This window comes from Syngnathus leptorhynchus, unplaced genomic scaffold (genome assembly GCF_054491065.1).
Source record: "Syngnathus leptorhynchus isolate UIUO unplaced genomic scaffold, UIUO_Slep HiC_scaffold_637, whole genome shotgun sequence".
In the NCBI taxonomy this organism is placed as follows: Eukaryota; Metazoa; Chordata; class Actinopteri; order Syngnathiformes; family Syngnathidae; genus Syngnathus; species Syngnathus leptorhynchus.
Genome location: NW_028232517.1, coordinates 4,620 through 15,000, shown reverse-complemented (window position 1 = coordinate 15,000; position 10,381 = coordinate 4,620).

The following is a 10,381-nucleotide window of genomic DNA, read 5'->3' as shown; positions in this document are numbered from 1 at the left end:
CCATAGCACCAGAGCTCCATAGCTCCATAGCACCAGAGCTCCATAGCTCCATAGCACCAGAGCTCCATAGCTCCATAGCACCAGAGCTCCATAGCTCCATAGCACCAGAGCTCCATAGCTCCATAGCACCAGAGCTCCATAGCTCCATAGCTCCAGGGCTCCATAGCTCCAGGGCTCCATAGCTCCATAGCTCCAGGGCTCCATAGCTCCAGGGCTCCAGGGCTCCATAGCTCCATACCTCCAGAGCTCCATAGCTCCATACTTCCAGAGCTCCATAGCTCCATAGCTCCATACTTCCATAGCTCCAGCCGCGGAGGGTGCTGGCTGGTGGCTCCATAGCTCCATACTTCCATACTTGCAGCCACGGAGTTGGCTAAAATTGCACTAAGTGCGAAAGCCCATTCATTTACAACGGCGTGTCCGCCAGGCGGCGACATTTCCCCGTTACCGGTGGCTGCGCGGCGGGTGAGTGACAGAGCTTATCCGAGCGGCTGGAACTCTGCGCCGGCGTGGTCGAGCGTGAGGCCCCGGCCCTTTGGCTGCCTGGTACCTAAAACACTTCCATTGATCCAGCCACGGAGGGTGCTGGCTGGTGGCTCCATAGCTCCATAGCTCCATAGCACCAGAGCTCCATAGCTCCATAGCACCAGAGCTCCATAGCTCCATAGCACCAGAGCTCCATAGCTCCATAGCACCAGAGCTCCAGAGCTCCATAGCACCAGAGCTCCAGAGCTCCATAGCACCAGAGCTCCATAGCTCCATAGCACCAGAGCTCCAGAGCTCCATAGCACCAGAGCTCCATAGCTCCATAGCACCAGAGCTCCATAGCTCCATAGCACCAGAGCTCCATAGCTCCATAGCACCAGAGCTCCATAGCTCCATAGCACCAGAGCTCCATAGCTCCATAGCTCCAGGGCTCCATAGCTCCAGGGCTCCATAGCTCCATAGCTCCAGGGCCATAGCTCCAGGGCTCCAGGGCTCCATAGCTCCAGGGCTCCAGGGCTCCATAGCTCCATACCTCCAGAGCTCCATAGCTCCATACTTCCAGAGCTCCATAGCTCCATAGCGCCATACTTCCATAGCTCCATAGCTCCATACTTCCATAGCACCAGAGCTCCATAGCTCCAGAGCTCCATAGCTCCAGCCTGGGTGGCTGGTGGCTCCATAGCTCCATACTTCCATAGCTCCAGTCAGAGAGTTGGCGAAATTGCACTAAGTGCGAAAGCCCATTCATTTACAACGGCGTGTCCACAAGGCGGCGACATTTCCCCGTTACCGGTGGCTGCGCGGCGGGTGAGTGACAGAGCTTATCCGAGCGGCTGGAACTCTGCGCCGGCGTGGTCGAGCGTGAGGCCTCGGCCCTTTGGCTGCCTGGTACCTAAAACACTTCCATTGATCCAGCCACGGAGGGTGCTGGCTGGTGGCTCCATAGCTCCATAGCTCCATAGCTCCATAGCTCCATAGCTCCATACTTCCATAGCTCCATACTTCCATAGCTCCAGACTTCCATAGCTCCATAGCTCCATAGCTCCATAGCTCCATACTTCCAGAGCGCCATAGCTCCATAGCACCAGAGCTCCAGAGCTCCATAGCTCCATAGCTCCATAGCCCCAGAGCTCCATAGCTCCATAGCTCCATAGCTCCAGAGCTCCATACTTCCATAGCTCCAGAGCTCCAGCCTGTCTGGTGGCTCCATAGCTCCATAGCTCCATACTTGCAGCCACGGAGCTGGCGAAAATTGCACTAAGTGCGAAAGCCCATTCATTTACAACGGCGTGTCCACAAGGCGGCGACATTTCCCCGTTACCGGTGGCTGCTTAGCGGGAGAGTGACAGAGCTTATCCGAGCGGCTGGAACTCTGGGCCGGCCTGGTCGAGCGGCTGGCCTCGGTAGTTGAGGTACCAGGGGCGGGCTGGGGAGCTCCAGGCGGGGCTTGTGAGAGAGTGTAGCCGAGCGGCTGGAACTCTGGGCCGGCGTGGTTGAGCAGCATGCCCGCGGAGGTGGCTCTTCCATAGGCACGGAGGGTGCTGGAGCTCCACACTTCCCTAGGCACGGAGGGTGCTGGAGCTCCACACTTCCATAGCTCCAGGCACGGAGGGTGCTGGAGCTCCACACTTCCATAGGCACGGAGGGTGCTGGAGCTCCATACTTCCATAGCTCCAGGCACGGAGGGTGCTGGAGCGCCACACTTCCATAGGCAGGAGGGTGCTGGAGCTCCACACTTCCATAGGCACGGAGGGTGCTGGAGCTCCACACTTCCATAGGCAGGGAGGGTGCTGGAGCTCCACACTTCCATAGGCAGGGAGGGTGCTGGAGCTCCACACTTCCATAGGCAGGGAGGGTGCTGGAGCTCCACACTTCCATAGGCAGGGAGGGTGCTGGAGCTCCACACTTCCATAGGCAGGGAGGGTGCTGGAGCTCCACACTTCCATAGGCAGGGAGGGTGCTGGAGCTCCACACTTCCATAGGCAGGGAGGGTGCTGGAGCTCCACACTTCCATAGGCAGGGAGGGTGCTGGAGCTCCACACTTCCATAGGCAGGGAGGGTGCTGGAGCTCCACACTTCCATAGGCAGGGAGGGTGCTGGAGCTCCACACTTCCATAGGCAGGGAGGGTGCTGGAGCTCCACACTTCCATAGGCAGGGAGGGTGCTGGAGCTCCACACTTCCATAGGCAGGGAGGGTGCTGGAGCTCCACACTTCCATAGGCAGGGAGGGTGCTGGAGCTCCACACTTCCATAGGCAGGGAGGGTGCTGGAGCTCCACACTTCCATAGGCAGGGAGGGTGCTGGAGCTCCACACTTCCATAGGCAGGGAGGGTGCTGGAGCTCCACACTTCCATAGGCAGGGAGGGGTGCTGGAGCTCCACACTTCCATAGGCAGGGAGGGTGCTGGAGCTCCACACTTCCATAGGCAGGGAGGGTGCTGGAGCTCCACACTTCCATAGGCAGGGAGGGTGCTGGAGCTCCACACTTCCATAGGCAGGGAGGGTGCTGGAGCTCCACACTTCCATAGGCAGGGAGGGTGCTGGAGCTCCACACTTCCATAGGCAGGGAGGGTGCTGGAGCTCCACACTTCCATAGGCAGGGAGGGTGCTGGAGCTCCACACTTCCATAGGCAGGGAGGGTGCTGGAGCTCCACACTTCCATAGGCAGGGAGGGTGCTGGAGCTCCACACTTCCATAGGCAGGGAGGGTGCTGGAGCTCCACAACTTCCATAGGCAGGGAGGGTGCTGGAGCTCCACACTTCCATAGGCAGGGAGGGTGCTGGAGCTCCACACTTCCATAGGCAGGAGGGTGCTGGAGCTCCACACTTCCATAGGCAGGGAGGGTGCTGGAGCTCCACACTTCCATAGGCAGGGAGGGTGCTGGAGCTCCACACTTCCATAGGCAGGGAGGGTGCTGGAGCTCCACACTTCCATAGGCAGGGAGGGTGCTGGAGCTCCACACTTCCATAGGCAGGGAGGGTGCTGGAGCTCCACACTTCCATAGGCAGGGAGGGTGCTGGAGCTCCACACTTCCATAGGCAGGGAGGGTGCTGGAGCTCCACACTTCCATAGGCAGGGAGGGTGCTGGAGCTCCACACTTCCATAGGCAGGGAGGGTGCTGGAGCTCCACACTTCCATAGGCAGGGAGGGTGCTGGAGCTCCACACTTCCATAGGCAGGGAGGGTGCTGGAGCTCCACACTTCCATAGGCAGGGAGGGTGCTGGAGCTCCACACTTCCATAGGCAGGGAGGGTGCTGGAGCTCCACACTTCCATAGGCAGGGAGGGTGCTGGAGCTCCACACTTCCATAGGCAGGGAGGGTGCTGGAGCTCCACACTTCCATAGGCAGGGAGGGTGCTGGAGCTCCACACTTCCATAGGCAGGGAGGGTGCTGGAGCTCCACACTTCCATAGGCAGGGAGGGTGCTGGAGCTCCACACTTCCATAGGCAGGGAGGGTGCTGGAGCTCCACACTTCCATAGGCAGGGAGGGTGCTGGAGCTCCACACTTCCATAGGCAGGGAGGGTGCTGGAGCTCCACACTTCCATAGGCAGGGAGGGTGCTGGAGCTCCACACTTCCATAGGCAGGGAGGGTGCTGGAGCTCCACACTTCCATAGGCAGGGAGGGTGCTGGAGCTCCACACTTCCATAGGCAGGGAGGGTGCTGGAGCTCCACACTTCCATAGGCAGGGAGGGTGCTGGAGCTCCACACTTCCATAGGCAGGGAGGGTGCTGGAGCTCCACACTTCCATAGGCAGGGAGGGTGCTGGAGCTCCACACTTCCATAGGCAGGGAGGGTGCTGGCACATCCACACTTCCAGCCACGGAGCATGCTGGCACTTCCACCTTGCTTGCTAAGTCGGCGTGATCTTGCCCAAAAAGTCCCTCCTCACCTCCAGCTGGAAGTGGAAAAAAATCCTCCACCTGCTTGGCCGAGGTTCTGGAAGCCAGCAGCTCGCAGAATGTTGCCAAAGTTTCACTGGAAGGAAAAGAAAAGAGAAGACCGAGTGCGCATTTCACCTACCGCCGAATGTCCACAAGAGGGAAGTGTCACTCCGTCGCAGAATCTGCGCCGACGCACTCGGCACCCTTCGAATTTATGGTGCCGGTGCGGGTGTTCTGGGTGCAAAAAGGCCGCCCAAGTGGTAGAAAAAAATCAGACTTCGTCTCTTAGGTCGAAATTAATGCCAAGTTTTGAAATGCGCTGGCAGGGGTGGACCAGGGCCCGTTAGAAGTGCTTAGGCGAGGTCCTGGAAGCCTAACCCGGCGTGATCTTGTGCAAAAAGCCGCTGCTGAGCTCCAGCTGGAAGTGTAAAAAGAACCGGGCTGGATCAAAAAAGAACCGGGCGGCCCGTTAAAATTGCTTAGCCGAGGTCCTGGAACCCTAACCCGGCGTGATCTTGTGCAAAAAGCCGCTGCTGAGCTCCAGCTGGAAGTGTAAAAAGAACCGGGCTGGTTCAAAAAAGAACCGGGCGACCCGTTAGAAGTGCTTAGCCGAGGTCCTGGAAGCCTAACCCGGCGTGATCTTGTGCAAAAAGCCGCTGCTGAGCTCCAGCTGGAAGTGGAAAAAGAACCGGGCTGGATCAAAAAAGAACCGGGCTGGATCAAAAAAGAACCGGGCGGCCCGTTAAAATTGCTTAGCCGAGGTCCTGGAAGCCTAACACGGCGTGATCTTGTGCAAAAAACCGCTCCCGAGCTCCAGCTGGAAGTGTAAAAAGAACCGGGCTGGATAAAAAAAGAACCGGGCTGGATCAAAAAGAACCGGGCGACCCGTTAAAATTGCTTAGCCGAGGTCCTGGAAGCCTAACCCGGCGTGATCTTGTGCAAAAAGCCGCTGCTGAGCTCCAGCTGGAAGTGGAAAAGAACCGGGCTGGATCAAAAAAGAACCGGGCTGGATCAAAAAAGAACCGGGCGGCCCGTTAAAATTGCTTAGCCGAGGTCCTGGAAGCCTAACACGGCGTGATCTTGTGCAAAAAACCGCTCCCGAGCTCCAGCTGGAAGTGTAAAAAGAACCGGGCTGGATAAAAAAAGAACCGGGCTGGATCAAAAAAGAACCGGGCGACCCGTTAAAATTGCTTAGCCGAGGTCCTGGAAGCCTAACACGGCGTGATCTTGTGCAAAAAGCCGCTCCCGAGCTCCAGCTGGAAGTGTAAAAAGAACCGGGCTGGATAAAAAAAGAACCGGGCTGGATCAAAAAAGAACCGGGCGACCCGTTAAAATTGCTTAGCCGAGGTCCTGGAAGCCTAACCCGGCGTGATCTTGTGCAAATAGCCGCTGCCGAGCTCCAGCTGGAAGTGTGAAAAGAACCGGGCTGGATAAAAAAAAGAACCGGGCTGGATCAAAAAAGAACCGGGCGACCCGTTAAAATTGCTTAGCCGAGGTCCTGGAAGCCTAACACGGCGTGATCTTGTGCAAAAAACCGCTCCCGAGCTCCAGCTGGAAGTGTAAAAAGAACCGGGCTGGATAAAAAAAGAACCGGGCTGGATCAAAAAAGAACCGGGCGACCCGTTAAAATTGCTTAGCCGAGGTCCTGGAAGCCTAACCCGGCGTGATCTTGTGCAAAAAGCCGCTCCCGAGCTCCAGCTGGAAGTGTAAAAAGAACCGGGCTGGATAAAAAAAGAACCGGGCTGGATCAAATGGATCAAAAAAGAACCGGGCGACCCGTTAAAATTGCTTAGCCGAGGTCCTGGAAGCCTAACACGGCGTGTTCTTGTGCAAAAAGCCGCTCCCAAGCTCCAGCTGGAAGTGTAAAAAGAACCGGGCTGGATAAAAAAAAGAACCGGGCTGGATCAAAAAAGAACCGGGCGACCCGTTAAAATTGCTTAGCCGAGGTCCTGGAAGCCTAACACGGCGTGATCTTGTGCAAAAAGCCGCTCCCGAGCTCCAGCTGGAAGTGTAAAAAGAACCGGGCTGGATAAAAAAAGAACCGGGCTGGATAAAAAAAAGAACCGGGCGACCCGTTAAAATTGCTTAGCCGAGGTCCTGGAAGCCTAACACGGCGTGTTCTTGTGCAAAAAGCCGCTCCCGAGCTCCAGCTGGAAGTGTAAAAAGAACCAGGCTGGATAAAAAAAAGAACCGGGCTGGATCAAAAAAGAACCGGGCGACCCGTTAAAATTGCTTAGCCGAGGTCCTGGAAGCCTAACACGGCGTGATCTTGTGCAAAAAGCCGCTCCCGAGCTCCAGCTGGAAGTGTAAAAAGAACCGGGCTGGATAAAAAAAGAACCGGGCTGGATAAAAAAAAGAACCGGGCGACCCGTTAAAATTGCTTAGCCGAGGTCCTGGAAGCCTAACACGGCGTGTTCTTGTGCAAAAAGCCGCTCCCGAGCTCCAGCTGGAAGTGTAAAAAGAACCAGGCTGGATAAAAAAAAGAACCGGGCTGGATCAAAAAAGAACCGGGCGACCCGTTAAAATTGCTTAGCCGAGGTCCTGGAAGCCTAACACGGCGTGATCTTGTGCAAAAAGCCGCTCCCGAGCTCCAGCTGGAAGTGTAAAAAGAACCGGGCTGGATAAAAAAAGAACCGGGCTGGATAAAAAAAAGAACCGGGCGACCCGTTAAAATTGCTTAGCCGAGGTCCTGGAAGCCTAACACGGCGTGATCTTGTGCAAAAAGCCGCTCCCGAGCTCCAGCTGGAAGTGTAAAAAGAACCAGGCTGGATAAAAAAAAGAACCGGGCTGGATCAAAAAAGAACCGGGCGACCCGTTAAAATTGCTTAGCCGAGGTCCTGGAAGCCTAACACGGCGTGTTCTTGTGCAAAAAGCCGCTCCCGAGCTCCAGCTGGAAGTGTAAAAAGAACCAGGCTGGATAAAAAAAAGAACCGGGCTGGTTCAAAAAAGAACCGGGCAACCCGTTAAAATTGCTTAGCCGAGGTCCTGGAAGCCTAACACGGCGTGTTCTTGTGCAAAAAGCCGCTCCCGAGCTCCAGCTGGAAGTGTAAAAAGAACCAGGCTGGATAAAAAAAAGAACCGGGCTGGATCAAAAAAGAACCGGGCGACCCGTTAAAATTGCTTAGCCGAGGTCCTGGAAGCCTAACACGGCGTGTTCTTGTGCAAAAAGCCGCTCCCGAGCTCCAGCTGGAAGTGTAAAAAGAACCAGGCTGGATAAAAAAAAGAACCGGGCTGGTTCAAAAAAGAACCGGGCAACCCGTTAAAATTGCTTAGCCGAGGTCCTGGAAGCCTAACACGGCGTGATCTTGTGCAAAAAGCCGCTCCCGAGCTCCAGCTGGAAGTGTAAAAAGAACCGGGCTGGATAAAAAAAGAACCGGGCTGGATAAAAAAAAAGAACCGGGCGACCCGTTAAAATTGCTTAGCCGAGGTCCTGGAAGCCTAACACGGCGTGATCTTGTGCAAAAAGCCGCTCCCGAGCTCCAGCTGGAAGTGTAAAAAGAACCAGGCTGGATAAAAAAAAGAACCGGGCTGGATCAAAAAAGAACCGGGCGACCCGTTAAAATTGCTTAGCCGAGGTCCTGGAAGCCTAACACGGCGTGATCTTGTGCAAAAAGCCGCTCCCGAGCTCCAGCTGGAAGTGTAAAAAGAACCAGGCTGGATAAAAAAAAGAACCGGGCTGGATCAAAAAAGAACCGGGCGACCCGTTAAAATTGCTTAGCCGAGGTCCTGGAAGCCTAACACGGCGTGTTCTTGTGCAAAAAGCCGCTCCCGAGCTCCAGCTGGAAGTGTAAAAAGAACCAGGCTGGATAAAAAAAAGAACCGGGCTGGATCAAAAAAGAACCGGGCGACCCGTTAAAATTGCTTAGCCGAGGTCCTGGAAGCCTAACACGGCGTGTTCTTGTGCAAAAAGCCGCTCCCGAGCTCCAGCTGGAAGTGTAAAAAGAACCAGGCTGGATAAAAAAAAGAACCGGGCTGGATCAAAAAAGAACCGGGCGACCCGTTAAAATTGCTTAGCTGAGGTCCTGGAAGCCTAACACGGCGTGATCTTGTGCAAAAAGCCGCTCCCGAGCTCCAGCTGGAAGTGTAAAAAGAACCGGGCTGGATAAAAAAAAAGAACCGGGCTGGTTCAAAAAAGAACCGGGCAACCCGTTAAAATTGCTTAGCCGAGGTCCTGGAAGCCTAACCCGGCGTGATCTTGCCCGAAAGTCGGCCTCTATACTTCCATTTTAGGTACCAGGGGCTATTAGTGTACTTGGTCCCACTAGTCAGTGTACTCATCCAGTTACCCCCCGTTTTCCAAAACACCATCGGCACGTATAAGGGGGGGACTCTTGAGAGAGATGAGGTATATGGCAGCGCAACACCAATCCGCTCCGCGCTGGTTCCCATGTCGGCTACGGATGAATAAAACCAGCCTGTCCCCCCTGGAGCTCACGAGACACGGAATTTTTTCTAAGTGCCAACGGCTCTTCCGAGCAAACGTGTCCGCTCCGGCTGGTTCCCCCGTCGGCCTCGAATGACGAAAAATGCCGGTCTCCGCCCGGAGCTCATGACAAACGAAAAATTTTCTAAGTGCCAACGGCACTAGCGAGCGAATGTGTCCGCTCGGCGCTGGTTCCCGGGTCGAACCCGGAAGACGAAAAACGCCGCTCTCCGCCCGGAGCTCATGACAAACGAAAAATTTTCTAAGTGCCAACGGCACTAGCGAGCGAATGTGTCCGCTCGGCGCTGGTTCCCGGGTCGAACCCGGAAGACGAAAAACGCCGCTCTCCGCCCGGAGCTCATGACAAACGAAAAATTTTCTAAGTGCCAACGGCACTAGCGAGCGAATGTGTCCGCTCGGCGCTGGTTCCCGGGTCGAACCCGGAAGACGAAAAACGCCGCTCTCCGCCCGGAGCTCATGACAAACGAAACATTTTCTAAGTGCCAACGGGCACTAGCGAGCGAATGTGTCCGCTCGGCGCTGGTTCCCGGGTCGAACCCGGAAGACGAAAAACGCCGCTCTCCGCCCGGAGCTCATGACAAACGAAAAATTTTCTAAGTGCCAACGGCACTTGCGAGCGAATGTGTCCGCTCGGCGCTGGTTCCCGGGTCGGACCCGGAAGACGAAAAACGCCGGTCTCCGCCCGGAGCTCATGACAAACGAAAAATTTTCTAAGTGCCAACGGCACTAGCGAGCGAATGTGTCCGCTCGGCGCTGGTTCCCGGGTCGGACCCGGAAGACGAAAAACGCCGGTCCTCGCCTGGAGGTCCCAGCAAAATCGGCGAAAAAACGACTAAGTGTCAACTTTCGAAAAAACGACTAAGTGCCCACGGCTCTGCGGGGCTTGTGAGTCCGCCCCGCGCCGGTTCGGTGGTCGGCCTCAAAAAGCAAAAAATCAGCCTCTCTCCCTGGAGCTCACCTCGAGGTACCAGGGGGTGAGGTACCCGGGCTAAGGTGCAGTACCTTTTTTGGTCTTCAGGTGCGCCAGAGTACAATGAAATGGTCCCAGTAGTCAGTGTACTCATCGACTTTCCCCCCGTTTTCCAAAGCACCTCGTTTACGAGTATGGAGGAGATGGTGCTGGTCTCCCCACGGCGTCGGACACGCCGTCCTCGACAGCACAAGGTCGGATAGAAGACCTGGAAAGCGCCGTGGCACGCGCTGGAGGTGGGCACTTTGGCGAAAAAACGACTAAGTGTCAACTTTCGAAAAAACGACTAAGTGTCAACTTTCGAAAAAACGGCTAAGTGTCAACTTTCGAAAAAACGACTAAGTGTCACCTCTCTGAAAAAATGGCAAAGTGTCGCCTCTCTGAAATTTTTCTAAGTGCCCACGGCTCTGCGGGCTCGTGCATCCGAGCCGCGCCGGTTCTGCAACCGGCCTAGAATGACGAAAAATAACGGTCTCCTCCTGGAGCTCACAGCCAATTGTGGCGAAAAAGTGGCAAAGTGCCCACGGCCCTGCCGAGCTTTGGCGTCCGCTCAGCGCCGGTGCCGCAGTCGGCCTCGAATGACGAAAAATGACGGTCTC